Source organism: Eptesicus fuscus, chromosome 4 (assembly GCF_027574615.1).
Source record: "Eptesicus fuscus isolate TK198812 chromosome 4, DD_ASM_mEF_20220401, whole genome shotgun sequence".
Taxonomy (NCBI): domain Eukaryota; kingdom Metazoa; phylum Chordata; class Mammalia; order Chiroptera; family Vespertilionidae; genus Eptesicus; species Eptesicus fuscus.
Window position 1 is genome coordinate 8155038 of NC_072476.1, and position 15722 is coordinate 8170759.

The 15722-nt window shown below is 44.0% G+C and overlaps 1 protein-coding gene across 4 annotated transcripts in view; it reads left to right on the forward strand.

Moving 5' to 3' along the window:
• Positions 1-4771: 4771 nt before the first annotated feature.
• The window catches only part of LOC114229714 (acyl-coenzyme A synthetase ACSM1, mitochondrial-like), a 55000-nt gene continuing 44049 nt past the window's right edge, over positions 4772-15722 (forward strand). For 3 of the 4 annotated variants that reach the window (XM_054714201.1, XM_054714205.1, XM_054714202.1), the window contains exon 1: positions 4772-4858. The gene's annotated coding sequence lies outside the window, so the exon portion shown is untranslated. The remainder of the gene's footprint in view (positions 4859-15722) is intronic. The other variant, XM_054714206.1, reaches the window with a different exon arrangement.

Below are 15722 nucleotides of genomic sequence, written 5' to 3' on the forward strand. Positions count from 1 at the left end.
CTGGCTAGGGCAGAACCATATACTTTTTTAAAAAAAAATATTTTATTGATTTTTTACAGAGAGGAAGAGAGAGGGATAGAGAGTTAGAAACACCGATGAGAGAGAAACATCGATCAGCTGCCTCTTGCACACCCCCTACTGGGGATGTGCCTGCAACCAAGGTACATGCCCTTGACCGGAATCGAACCTGGGACCCTTCAGTCCGCAGGCCGATGCTCTATCCACTGAGCCAAACCGGTTTCAGCAGAACCATATACTTTTGATAGACTTTTTTGTTTCCAAAAGATATACAGTAAAATACCACCACCTTGGAGATTACCTCCTTGGAGACTGTTCAATAGGCCACTGGAATGTCATGTTGGATCATTGAGAGGCTCAGAAAAACACCAACTCCTTGTCCTGCCCACACTGATTTATGAAAAGGGGTGCTTTTGCTAGGCTTGCTATCTGGTTTCCTAGATTTAAAATAATTTTAAATTCTTTATTGTTTAAAGTATTACATATGTCGCCTTTTCCCCCCACTGACCTCTCCTCGACTGTTTCCACCCCACAGCACATGCCTTCACCCTCCTACTGTCTGTGTCCATGGGTTATCCTTATATGCATGCATACAAGTCCTTTGGTTACCACTCCCCACTTCCACCCCCCAAACGCCTTCCATCTGAGGTTGGATGGTCTGTTTGATGCTTCTCTGTCTCTGGATCTATTTTTGTTCATCAGTTTATGTTGTTCATTATATTCCACAAATGAGTGAGATCATGTGATATTTATCTTTCTCCAACTGGCTTATTTCGCTTAGTATAATGCTTTCCAGGTCCATCCATGCTGTTGCAAATGGTAAGAGTTCCTTCTTTTTTATAACAGTGTAGTATTCCATTGTGTAGACGTACCACCGTTTTTTAATCCACTCATCTGCTGATGGGCACTTAGGCTGTTTCCAAATCTTAGCTATTGTAATTGTGCTTCTATGAACATAAGGGTGCATACATCCTTTCTGATTTCTTGGGATATATTCCTAGGAGTGGGATTACTGGGTCAAATGGCAGTTCCACTTTTAGTTTTTTGAGGAAACTCCATACTGTTCTCCACAGTGGCTGTACCAGTCTGCATTCCCACCAGCAGTGCACGAGGGTTCATTTTTCTCTGCATCCTCGCCAGCTCTTGTCGTTTGTTGATGATAGATGTTCTGACAGGTGTGAGATGGTATCTCATTGTCATTTTGATTTGCATCTCTTGGATGATCAGTGATGTTGGGCAGGTTTTCATATGTCTGTTGGCCTTCTGTATGTCTTCTTTTGACAAGTGTCTGTTTAGGTCCTTTGCCCATTTTTTGATTGGGTTGTTTATCTTCCTTTTGTTAAGTTGTATGAGTTCCTGTAAATGTTGGAGATTAAACCCTTATTGGATATAACATTGGCAAATGTGTTCTCCCATGCAGTGGGCTCTCTTGTTGTTCTGTGGATGGTTCCTTTTGCTGTGCAGAAGCTTTTTATTTTGATGTAGTCCCATTTGTTTATTTTCTCCTTAGTTTCCATTGCCCTAGGAGCTGTATCGGTAAAGATATTGCTATGACAAATGTTTGATATTTTGCTGCTTATGAATTCTTCTAAGATTTTTTTTAACTTTTTTTCTTCTTCTAAGATTTTTATGGTTTCCCATCTTACATTTAGGTCCTTTATCCATTTTGAGTTTATTTTTGTGTATGGTGTAAGTTGGTGGTCTAGTTTCATTTTCTTGCATGAATTGTTCCAATGATCCCAACACCATTTATTGAAGGGACTATCTTGACTCTATTGTATGCTCTTGCCTCCTTTGGCAATTATTAATTGAGCATAGTGGTTTGGGTCAATTTCTGGGTTCTCTATTCAGTTCCATTGGACTATATGTCTGTTCTTGTGCCAGTACCAGGCAGTTTTAAAAACAGTGGCTTTGTAATACAGCTTGATATTTGGTATTGTGATCCCTCCAACTTTGTTCTTCTTCCTCAGGATTGCTGAGGCTATTTGGGCTCTTTTTTTTTTAAATTTATTCCATATGAATTTTTGGAGAGTTTGTTCAAGGCCTGTGAAATATTCCGTTGATATCTTAATGGGGATTGCATTGACTCTATAGATAGCTTTGGGTAGTATGGACAGTTTAATGATGTTGATTCTACCGATCCATGAAAATGGTATATTCTTCCACTTGTTTATATCTTCCTCTATCTCTCTCTTTTTTTTTTTCAACATCCTGTAGTTTGCCAAGTACAGGTCTTTTGCCTCCTTAGTTAAGTTTATTCCTAGTTATCTTAAATTTTTGTTGCAATGATAAATGGGATTTTTTTTTTAGTTACTCTTTCTGTAAGTTCAGTTTTTATCAGATATAACAATGTCATAGGTTTCTGGATGTTAATTTTGTATCCTGCTACATTGCTGAATTCATTTACTAGGTATAATAGTTTTTTGATGGAGTCTTTAGAGTTTTCTATGTACAATATCATGTCATCTGCTTTTACTTCTTCTTTCCAATTTGGATACCTTTTATTTCTTCTTGTCTGATTGCTATGGCTGGCACTTCCAATACTATGTTGAACAGGAATGTTGAAAGTGGGCATCCCTGTCATGTTCCTGGGAAATGATTTTAGTATTTGTCATTTGAGTTTGATGTTGGCTATAGCCATGGTCGGCAAACTGTGGCTCGCGAGCCACATGCGGCTCTTTGGCCCCTTGAGTGTGGCTGTTCCACAAAATACCACAGCCTGGGTGAGTCTATTTTGAAGAAGTGGCATTAGAAGAAGTTTAAGTTTAAAAAATTTGGCTCTCAAAAGAAATTTCAATCATTGTACTGTTGATATTTGGCTCTGTTGACTAATGAGTTTGCCGACCACTGGCCTATAGGTTTGTCACATAAGGCTTTTATTATGTTGAGGTATGATCCCTCTATTCCCACTTTGCTGAGAGTTTTTATCAATAAAGGGTGTTGTATTTTGTCAAATGCTTTTTCTGCATCAATTGATATGATTATGTGATTTTTGTCTTGCAATTTGTTTATGTGATGTATAATGTTTACTGATTTGCGGATATTGTACCATCCTTGTATCACCAGAATAAATCCCACTTGGTCAGGGTGTCTGATCTTTCTAATGTAATGCTGGATCCAATTTGCTAGAATTTTGTTGAGGATTTTAGCATCTATGTTCATCAGGGATATTAGCCTGTAATTCTCTTTCCTTGTGGTGTCTTTATCTGGTACTGACACGCGTGTCATAGGTTCGCCATCACTGTTCTAGGTGTTTCCAGCAATCTTTGGTGGTGACTTTGAGCAGTGGTATTTCTCTCCTTGTTCAATGGAGGTTGGGAGGTAAAATGTCATAGGAAAGTTGGGCCAGAATAGTGGAGATGCACTACTCCCCAACAACACCCCCAAATGGCTCTAGTAGAAAATTAACAGTTCAAGCCACTACCTGTGACAATACCACCCACATGTGCATGCCTAAGCCAGGTGCTTCCCAGGCATTACTTCATGCAGTCCTTTCAGAGAGCCCAGGGGACACATCTGAGCAGCAACCCCCACACCTCCCTTTTTCAGACCAGAAGACCAAGGTTAGAATAGCAAATGGCCTGCACCTGGGCCATCTTATAAGTGGCTGAGCCAGAATTTCAGCTCAAGAGTTTGAGATTCCAAAGACCCTGCATTTTGCTAGTACAACAACGTTATACTTTAAATCACAAACTAATACAAACAACCAACGTTAATTATGCCAAGCACTGTGCTATATGCTTCCACAAATTATTGCATCTAATCAGAACCACAACAAAACAACCATACCCTGGCTGGGTGGCTCAGTTGGTTACAGTGTCATCCAGATACACCAAGGTTGTGGGTTTGATTCCTGGTCTGGGCACATACAAGAAGCACTCAATAAATGCATAAATAAATGAAACAACAAATCTCTCTCTCTCTTTCTTTCTCATCAATACAAATACACATAGGAGATTAGGTGTCACTGTTGTCACCCCCACTTTATGAATAAGGAAACCAAAGCTTAGAGAAAGGAGATCAGTGAAGGTCAAAGAAATGATAAATGGCAGACCTGAGGCTTCAACTTAAACCTTTCTGCCTCCAGAGCACTGGCTTTAACTACTGAGCAACACTGCCTTTTGCGTCTCATTTAAATGTGAACATTGGCTGAAACCGGTTTGGCGCAATGGATAGAGCGTCGGTCTGCGGACTGAGGGGTCCCAGATTCGATTCCGGTCAAGGGCATGTACATTGGTTGTGGGCACATCCCCGGTGGGGGGTGTGCAGGAGGCAGCTGGTCGATGTTTCTCTCTCATCGATGTTTCTAGCTTTCTATTCCCTCTCCCTTCCTCTCTGTAAAAAATCAATAAAATATAAAAATAAATGTGAACATTGGAGGGACAGGGCTGGGAAAGGGGAGCCAGTGAGCCACAGAGAACAGTGAGAGAGCGGCATTTGACTTTGTTCATTCACGCTGCACGTCATCCCACAAGAATTGGAGGTGACTTCATATGGTTTGTTTTTCTTTTCTCTTTATTGTTGAAAGTATTACAGATGTCCCTCCCTTTCTGCCCATTGACCCCCTCCCCCCCGCTCCCACCTGTACGGTTTGTCTTTCTGACGATGTGTCTCCATGCAGGCCTAAGATTGCCCTCGGCCCTGTCCTACCTGGTAGCTTCATCCTTCTGAATCATCCAATACCTGCCAAGTTTTCCACCCCATGTGTGGCCAGGAGCTATTTGGTTATGTACACACCCCTGGAAACTGCTGACCAGAGAGGACTACATAGTCAAACTTCACTTTTCTGTGACAATCCGAGAGCTGACCCAACTGTCTCCTAGACAATCCCCAGTTCCAGGTAAGACGGAGGCAAATGAGAGGTGAATGGCAGCTTCTCCCTCCCTCCCTCTCTCTCTCTCTCTGTATGTGTGTGTCTGGGCCAGTAAGTATATACAGAGTCTGGAATTGAAAATCTGCAAGTCTGACTGTAGGTTGGCTGGTCTTTGGTAAGTGTCCTAACCTCTCTGATACTTCATTTCCTTAACTGTAAAATGAAGGTGGTGATATTGAGTAGGGGATCCATGGGGATATGCATAGGCTGTGCCTAGCACAGTGGCTGGCACATAGCAGGTGATCAATGTAATGTTAGACAGCTGTGCATGGGGTGGAGGGTGCAGAGTGGAATAAAAAAGACCCAGAAGGCGAATACTTGGAAAAGATTCCACTATGCAGTAGTGGGTTCACATTATATAAAGGGCATGGCTTTCATTTTCTAAAAAATGTTCATACCTAACAGGGGGTTGAGCTTTAGAAATTGCTGGGTGCTACAGGGCACCTCAATATTTATTGAGCCCTTACCCTTATTAGACACAGTGTCTATTGCACTCGGATTGTCACTGGCAAAGAGATTTTTGTAGATTATCTTACTAATCCTGTGGGCAGCTGGGTGGTAGGTATTGGTACTGTGCCTTCAAGTTCAGAGACACAAATAGTGGCCAAAATCACTCAGTTGGTAGGCAGTGGAACCAAACCTGGCTGTGTAACTCTAAGATCCCCTGGGACACACTAAGTCTGTTATCTGATAAAATAAATAGTTTTTTCAGGCTAAAGCCTGGTGAAATCAGAGCTCTGTTGCTGGATCTCAAGGCACTGTGGGCCTGAGCATAGTGCAGTGGGCCGAGCCACCTCTCAAAAGCCAGTGCCAAACTGAACTTAAAGTATTTCAAATGATTGTATTATATATTATATATTATATATTACACATTATATATTATATATTATACTAGAGGCCCGGTGCATGAATTTCATGCACGGAGGGGGGTTGTCCCTCAGCCCAGCCTGTAACCTCTCCAATCTGGGACCCCTCGAGAGATGTCCGACTGCCTGTTTAAACGGGCAGTCGGACATCCCTCTCACAATCCAGGACTGCTGGCTCCCAACTGCTTGCCTGCCTGCCTTCCTGATTGCCCCTAACCGCTTCTGCCTGCCAGCCTGATCACCCCCTAACCACTCTGCTGCCAGCCTGTTTGCCCCCAACTTCCCTCCTCTGCTGGCCTGGTCACCCCTAACTGCCCTCCCCTGCAGGGTTGATCACCTCCAACAGCCCTCCCTTGCAGGCCTGGTCCCTCTCAACTGCCCTCCCTTGCAGGCAGGGTGCCTCCCAACTGCCCTCTCCTGTTGGCCATCTTGTGGTGGCCATCTTGTGTCCACATGGGGGCAGGATTTTTGACCACATGAGGGCAGTTATATTGTGTGTTGCAGTGATGATCAATCTGCATATTACTCTTTTATTAGATAGGATAGAGGCCTGGTACAGGGGTGGGGGCCAGCTGGTTTGCCCTGAAGGGTGTCCCTGATCAGGATGGGGTTCCCTTGGGGCATGGGGCAGCCTGAGTGAGGGGCCTGTGGTGGTTTGCAGGCCAGCCACCCCCCCTGGCAACCCAAGTGGAGGCCCTGGTATCTGGAATTTATTTACCTTCTACAATTGAAACTTTGTAGCCTGGAGCGGAGTCAATCCTGGAGCTCCCTCCGCGGCTGGCAGCCATTTCTGTTGGGGTTATAATTGAAACTTTGTAGCCTTAAGCGGAGGCCTGGGCCTGGCCAGGGTGTGGGGAAAGCTTTGCTTCCCCTGTTGCCGGGGCAACCCTGGCCTGCTCTCTCAAGCTCCATTCTGCCGCCATTTTAAAAAAAATATATTTCTTTATTGATTTCAGAGAGGAAGGGAAAAGGAGAGATAGAAACATCAAGGATGAGAGAGAATCATTGATCGGCTACCTCCTGCATGCCCCTCTGCCGCCATTTCTGTTTGAATTTGTTTACCTTCTATAATTGAAACTTTGTAGCTTGAGTGGAGGCTTAGGCCTGGCAAGGGCAGGCAGAAAGCTTGGCTTCCTCTGTTACCTAGGAAACCTTGCTCTCTGTGGTTGTAGCCATCTTGGTTGGGTTAATTTGCATACTCGCTCTGATTGGATGGCGGGCGTGGCTTGTGGGTGTGTCGGAGGTATGGTCAATTTGCATATTTGTCTATTATTAGGTAGGATGTTATATGCTATATGTTATGTGTTATGTGTTATATATTATATATTATATATTATATATTTATATCATGTATTATGTATTAGGCATCACATATCATGTATCACATGTTACATATTATATATCATATGTTATATATCATATATTGTATATTGTATATCATATATCATATGTTATATATTATACTAGAGGCCCAGTGCATGAGATTCATGCACTGGGGGGAGCGTTCCTCAGCCTGGCCTGTGCCGTCTCGCAGTCCGGGGCTCTCACAAGTCCAGGACCGCTCGCTCCTTACCGCCCACCTGCATCGGAGGCGGTAAGGCTCCCGCCACCGCTGCTGCCCTCACCAGCCTGGCTTCTGACTGAGCACACTTCCCCTCTGGGAGTGCACTGACCACCAGGGGACAGCTGGAGGCCTGGTGCACGGATTCATGCACTGGTGGGGTCCCTCAACCTGGCCTGCAGAGATCTGGCTGAAACCGGCAGTCCAACATCCCCCAAGGGATGTAGTAGGAGATGACCCCTAGTGGTCAGTGAGCATCATAGTGACTGGTTGTTCTGCTGTTCAGTTGATTTGCATATTAGGCTTTTATTATATAGGATTAATTGATTTCAGAGATGAAGGGAGAGGGAGAGAGAGATAGAAACATCAATGATGAGAAAAAATCATTGATCGGCTGCCTACTGCACACCCCACACTGGGGAGCAAGCCCACAACCTGGGCATGTGCTCTGACCAGGAATTGAACCTCAACCTCCTGATCAACACTCAACCACTGAGCCATGTCAGTGGGACTCACACGATTGTTCTTTAAAACTATTTTGTAGGATGTGCTGAGATCAGTAATTTTCAATCATTTTTATCCCATGGCACACATAAACTAATTACTATAACTCTGTTGCCGGGGCTGACCAGCAGACCTTGATGAATGATTTCTCTGACACATGATTTGCTGTGAAAGAGAAGGCTAAGGGGCTGCCTGGCTAAAGGAACCACAGCCCCATTCGCCTGCCTCCTTAGGCTTTTATTGTAACAGCAGCTTGAACTAAAATTAACTATTAGATAGTATCAGCAGGGTAAATATCCTTGAGGAGACACATGCGTGTGTAGTGTCCTTTAAGTAAGGGCATCTAAAGAATAAACATAAAGATTCCAGCAAAACACCCTTGTTTGGAAAAGTCAAGGCAGAGTCTGCCGCCTTTGGCAAGGTCCCCCTAGAGGCCTCCAACCTTTCGGAGAATCCTCCTTACAGACTTTCCAACCAAGTCCTGTGCTTCCCCACACTCTGTGGCACACCAAAAAAATATGTTCTATTTTTTGCCACTCTGACCAAAAATAGATATTATTTTTATTCATCCACACTAGTTGGCTATTATTGTGTTGGCCGTTGTCATTTTTTAAAATTGACATTCTAAGGGAAAAGAGGTCAGTGCTCCTGACTAAATAGTCAGGTATTGCATGTTTTAAAAATTCTTGTGGTACACAGGTTGAAAATCACTGCCTTAGATGATAAAGCCCAGGAGGGTATGAACGCTTGCAGCCTAAATAATATCTGATGGTATCTAAAACCATATGTGGCACAGTAAATATTTGATGAATGAAAAATATATTTATCTGTAATTCAGACATTTTGTAGGCACACTGTATCTTCACTCCCCAATTTTCATCTTTTAGTTTTCCAAATTATGGCAACAGGGAAAATCATTGTTGCATTCCAATGTCAGGCATTGTGAGGAATATCTATATATATAAAAGCCTAAGTGACCGTTCATCCGTTCAACCAGTCGCTATGACATGCACTGACCATCTGGTGGCAGATGCTCAACGCAGGAGCTGCCCCCTATGGGACCACTGCTCCTCTGACTTATGGTCATCAGGCACTGGGCTCACAGCTGGTGAGTGCAGCTGCAGCAGCGCAAGCCTCTCCCATGGACACCCCTGGGTGCCCCTCCCCCATCCAGACCAGGATGGGATTGGGATGGGAACAGCATTGGGACTGACTGGGCGTGAGCCTGCAGCTGCTTCTCGTTCATGGGGCGCTGGTATTACCCTAGGCGGAGGGGGCCTAAGGAGAGGCAGTGGCAGCAGGTGCAGCAGGGCTGGGATGAGCGGGAGCGGGAGCGGCAGCGCCCCGCCGGGGCTCGGGCTCCTCCCCAGCTGCCTGCCACTTCGCGTACTACTACATCCCTTGGAGGATGTTGGACTGCCGGTTTCAGCCAGATCCCTACAGGCCAGGTCAAGGGACCCCACCAGTGCATGAATCTGTGCACCAGGCCTCCAGTGTATACATATACATATACATATACATATACATATACATATACATATACATAGTTATAGACACAGATATACATGTAGTTATAGATATCACTGTGGTAATATATAGTGAGATATATCAATATCAATATGGATATAGACATAAACACAGCTATTGATGTAGTTATAGGTATAGATATGATAAAGTTATAGCTACAGATAGTGACAGCATATGTTGGCATAATTATAGATATAGAAATTGACAGTTATAAAGACAGTTATACATGAAGATAGAGATAGACAGGTAAGTATAGATATCCCCATGTTTAGCCTTCTTAATGTATTAATGCTAAAGCTGGACGCTGTGGTTTCTGCTCAGCAGTGTACCCCTGATCCTTCTCATTAGACGTTAATTCCAAAGCTCAAGCAGCCATCTTTTTTGAAGCCTGATTGTTCAATGAGTTTCCCCAGAGAGAGTGTTTGTTAGCAGAAACCCCCAGACCTGGATTATTCATCTGTGCTGCGTCTGTGCTCACATGCTTCACACGGGATGTCATTCATTCACTACTCCAGGTGTTGCTAATATTTCCATATTTTGGAGGGAGGTTAAGAAAATTGTCCAAAGCTGTGTAGGTGAGGAGTGAGGGGCTGGCATTTGAACCTGTGTCACTTGGCTCCTAAGGTAAGGTGACCAGATTTTAACATTGGTAAAGTGGGACACCATTGACGGTGGTGGTGGTGGGGGGGTTCTTTCTTTCTTTTAAAATATATTTTATTGATTTTTTACAGAGAGGAAGAGAGAGGGATAGAGAGTTAGAAACATAGATGAGAGAGAAACATCGATCAGCTGCCTCTTGCACACACCCTACTGGGGATGTGCCCATAACCAAGGTACATGCCCTTGACCGGAATCGAACCTGGGACCCTTGAGTCCGCAGGCCAACGCTCTATCCACTGAGCCAAACAGGTTTCGGCCCGGGGCGGGGTGGGGTGGGGGGGGTGGTGGGGTGGTTCTTGATTAAAAATTTGGTCTATATTGTAATTGCTTTTGTTTTTTTTAATAAAAGGAAATTCACTTCTTAGATCATTGTTGAGTTTGCATCCTCTTTTCTTACTCATTATTTTAAAAATCTAAAAAAAATAATTTAAAATTATATTATAAATTATTATATACATATTGCTTAAAAACACAGTAAGTAGGTACATAATTACATGAACATATTTTATTGTTAGTTTATAAATTAAATTAATTTGATTGTTATAAAGTAACTATATTTTAAAAATTATTTTAATCCTATATTTCTTTCTAAATAATAACAATATTAACTTGTATTATTTTTCCTCTGAATTTGCCATAACGTAAGTCGTAAGTGTCACTTTCAAGGCTGGCGCTAGACTTTTTGCCGCCACTATAATACGAGTACTGTCTGCTAAATTCAAGAAAATTTATGTATTTATGAAATAAATAAATAAATAAATTACCTAAATTATCTGAATAGCTGGTTTGTAATGACATCACTTGTTTAACTAGCTTACTAGCACGCAGTACGATGTGTATCGTCTGAGAGACAGTTACAAAATGTTTTCATCGTTGCCAATCCCAAAAAATGCCATTGTTCATTAAGTCCAAACAATGGTGGTCGAATTCCAACAACTGATCAACAATGCGAACTTTGATAAGCAGTTCTCGATAATCAGTTCTCAACAATTATTTGTTATTATTAAAGTTTAACATTATAAAATTAACAAAAATAATATAAAACTCATATCCTGGCTAAATAGCCGCATGGCCCCCGAAAACCGTATATTCCCTTCCCGTTCCCTTCCCGTTCTCTGGCCGTTCCCTAGCTTGTCGTGCATTCTTTCCAAAAATCGGGACTTTTTAAAAACGCCGCGGGACTGGGACAAATTGTTAAAAATTGGGACTGTCCCGCCAAAAGCGGGACGTCTGGTCACCTTATCCTAAGAGCACGCTGTCAGCTCCCACAGTCCTCCCAGCTGGGTGCTTGTGACACTTGGCCCTCTCCCATGATGAAGATTAAACAGAATTTCAAACACATTTATAGGATAAGTAATGCCTACGTAAGTTCTTTGTTGTTTGATTAAGAGAGGTGTATTGGATAGCTAGGTCTGCTGTTACAAAGAACCACAGTCTGGGGGCGTAAACCTCAGGAATTTACCTCTCACAGCTCAGGAGGCAAGAAGTCTGAGATCAAGGTGTCAACAGGGGGTCTCTTCTTGGGCTTAGCTCTGGGCTCGAAGTTGTCCGTCTTCATGTTCACACCACATTCTCCCTCTATGTGTCTGAGTCCCGATCTCTTCTTAAAAGGACGTCAGTTATATTGGATTAGGGTCCACCTAGTGACTTCATTTTAACTTAATTATCTCTTTAAAGATTCTTCCTCCAGACCTGGCTGGTGTATTTTCAGTGGTTAGAGCATTGGCCTGCACATGGAAGGGTCCCGGGTTTAATTCCTGGTCAGGGCATGTACCTCGGTTGCAGGTTCCATCCTGTGCCCCAGGTGCATGCGGAAGGCAACCAATCCATGTGTGTCTCTCATATTAGTGTTTCTCTCTCTCTCTCTCTCTCTCTCTCTCTCCCCCCCCTGTCTCTCCCCTCCCCCTCCCCTCTTTCCACTCTCTTTGAAAAGCAATGGAAAAATATCCTCAGGTGAGGATTAACTAACTAAATAAATAACTAAATAGAAAAGGTCTCCTTAGGTGAGGACTAACAACAACAACAAAAGATTCTGCCCTAACCGGTTTGGCTCAGTGGATAAAGCCCCAGCTTGCGGACTGAAGGGTCCCAGGGTCCCTGGTTCGATTCCAGTCAAGGGCGTGTACCTTGGTTGCGGGCACATCTCTAGGAAGGGGTGTGCAGGAGGCAGCTGATCGATGTTTCTAACTATCCCTCTTCTTTCCTCTCTGTAAAAAAATCAATAATATATATATAAAGATTCTTCCTTCGAATATAGTCTGATTCTGAGGATTAATTAATTTCTTTGTTATTTCACTCCCTTTGGTTTAAGAGGTCTTTTTTGAGCTGTCCTTGGATAGTTTAAGGGATCTTCTGAGGTCCTGTGTATGAAAATAACAACGGAGTCTGATATTCTTGCTCTAAACCAGTTGGTGCTGGTGGAGGGAGGTACATGTTGGAAATAACAGCAGGGGAAATGGGCTTCTCGGACCAGCTCTGCTCCTAAACTTGCCTTGCAACCTGGAGAAATTCCTCTTGGGGTGTTGGCTTAGATCAGGGTTTTTAAGCTCAAATGTCCACAGAGGCTGAACAGTAAGTGGAAAAACAGGGGTGTGTGGCAAAATAAGGAGTGGTGGGAACCCTGCAAAGGTGGAGAACATCCCTAATCCATTTTCTCAGTGGTTAGAGCATCAGCTGTCAGACTGAAGGGTTGGTGGGAGCTAGGGGAGGGGGGGAAGGGAGAGGCAACCAATCAAGGTGTCTCTCACATCGATGTTTCTCTTTCCCTGTCTCTCTCCTTCCCTTCCTCTCTCTCTAAAAATCAATGGGAAAAATATCCTCAGGTGAGGATTAACAACAAACAAACAAACAAATGAAAACACCAACAAATGGAGCAGATAATTTTTTCTCCAAAGGAAATGTGTTTGAGGGCCAGGTCTGGATCAGCTGATACCTCAGGGCCTTTCTTCCAAAGGTGCTCCACAAAACAAAAGATGGTGCTGTTAGTTGTCAGGCACTAAAAAGGAAGGGGCTTATTGTAGTTCCTGTGGCCTAAGGACCATGCTGACAAGCAAACTCTAAGGGGTGAACTTCTCATATGTCTGTGCTCTTTTCTGCAGACAGTAATCCAATGACATATTTAGCTATGGTTTTCCTACTGGGAATGCAGAGCAGGGTTCTGGGGGCAGCATCAAAATTAATTGGGGTTAGGTTATTATGGGTCAAAAGGACCTGAGCCCAGCCAGCGTGGCTCAGTGGTTGAGCATCGACCTGTGAAGCAGGAGGTCACAGTTTCATTCCTGGGTTGTGGGCTGGATACCCAGTAGGGGGCGTGCAGGAGGTAGCCGATCAGTGATTCTCTCTCATCATTGATGTTTCTATCCCTCTCTCCCTCTCCCTTCCTCTCAGAAATCAATAAAACATTTTTTTTTTAAAAAGGACCTGAAAGTAAGCTGAGTCAAGTTTTATTGGTCTATTCTGGGGGTCTGTGGTCAAGCAGCAGCATCTAACTGCTGAAACCAGGTGAGGGGGCTTCCCTGTTTGCAGTGATGATGTGCTTGAACCTCCAAGCTATTTGTGAGGCCACCTTCCCTTAGTCAACATTCTCATGGAAAGATAATTCTAGCTTAAGCCACTTTTTACCCTCAAACTTCAAGAAGGAACCTAAGAAAACAGGGTTTTGATTCTGTAACTGGACAAACAATGGGTCCATGCTGCCTGTCACTACTCAAGCCAATTAAGCAGAGACAGGCTTGAATCACATATGAGCATTTATTCCAATACTAAAGGCCCGGTGCACAAAATCTGTGCACGAGTAGAATCCCTAGGCCTGGCTGGGGATGAGGGCCAATCAGGTTCCCTGCCTTCCCACCTCCCCACCTCCCTGCCTCCTCCTCCCCTTGCTCTCTCAGCGCCCTGCCACCTCCGATGCCACTGGTTGCCTGCCATGTTCAGCGCCGCCCCCTTGTAGCCAGCATACCTCATAGCAAGCGATTGAACTCCAGGTCTCCTGGTCAAACTCCCGAGGGAACACTTTGCATATTAGCCTTTTATATATATAGATTTCCGGCAATATGGGAGAGCAGCAGGTTGTCCACAAAAATCTGCTCTGCCCCCCACCATAAGCCAACTGTTTATATCAGTAGAAGTACAAAGGAAAGTAGGCAAAAGGGCAAATGGGCAGTTGACAGATATGCAAAAAGGCTGGGGATCTTCAAAGGGTTTAGTGAGGTGCAAGGGCTGGGATTATGGGGGAAATAGCCAAAGGGTGGGCCAAAAGTTCGTTAACAGGTAAGCAGGCTGGAGATTTGCAAAGGCCTGCAGGTATGCAAAAAGGCTGGCTGGCGCCTCTGGTTTCTGCAGCAAAGTTAATCTTTCCATGATAATAGGCAGCTCCAAATGGGGAGGGCAGGCTGCATTTCCAGGTGAGCTCCCAGGTCCTGAGTGCACTGCCAGCCAGGTCAGAATGTGCCTTCTTTAATCAGAATGAAACAATCACGGTTAACAGAGCAGGATTAATATTTCCTACAATACTAGCTGGTTTCCCAACATTCTATTTCTGCCCCTTTCACTCCCATTTTAAGGGCATTTGTTGGGACCTGGAGTGGCAAAGAAGTTTCATGGGTCAACTCTGATAATAGCTGCCCTGTCACTGTCCTGGGAGGGTCCTGAGGCTAGAACCCAGTCCAGGAGGGAAGGTGCTGTGGTATTAGCCTCATCAGTCCCGAGTATGGTTGTGTATATTTGTCAATATCCTCATAGTCTTGTTAATGTAAAAAACAACAACATTTAAACCTATAAAAAATTTTTGTGAGTTTATTTGAGCCATACTGTCCATATATGCCAGGAAACAGAACCTCAACGAATTGAGATAATGCTCCAGAGAATGGTGGGTTATATTTGTATTTATACATTGCCATCAAAGGAGGGACATAGGTGGGTTACATGAAATTAATTGGTGATAGATTCAGGAGATGGAATAAAGCAAAGTGGGGGAAACCCCTGGGTTTGGATAAAAAGTAAAATGATGGACACATACTTAGGTGGGTACAGGAACAATTAACATGATAATGAAGGAATTTGTGGTATCTGTCCTGGCACCCACCACATTTGGTTGTGCCCCAGGGACTCCAGAAAAAGGGAAGTTACAAGTTACCCAGACATTTCAAGGGTATGTTATCATAGATGCAAAAAGACAGATAAGCTCAGTGAAGATAAAGGTTGACCTTGTCAGTGAAGATACTGGCCTAAGACATAACTGCCCACCATAACTGCTTTTAGTTGAAGTTTAATTTCAGACCATCCTTTGTGGTGACTTTAGGTCTCCGAGTTTGCAAGACTGCCATGCAGGCCTCCCCTGAGCTTGGCAGGTCAGCATGTGGCCCCTTTCGTCCACAGTCTCAAGTGACTGAAACCTGATCTCAGGCAGGAAAACTGCTTGGCTTACAGAATCCAGGACAGGGTATTAACAAGAAAGGAGGGGAGATGCCGAGGGGACTGAGGAGCACTATGGACCAGCAACTGGAAGGTGTTCCAGGTCCTCTCAGCCCCTCAGTCCCGTCTCTGCACATGAGTTTTCTTCTCTCCTGCAGAACAGTCATCTCACATGACAGGAATCATAACCACCGACAGGTTCTCAGAGGCGCACTTTGTGGCCTCCCCCGGAGACAGAGTGCCTTTACACCCTTCGGTAACAAGCACACACACATATTTGAGAAAGGGATTGTGGGCAGCT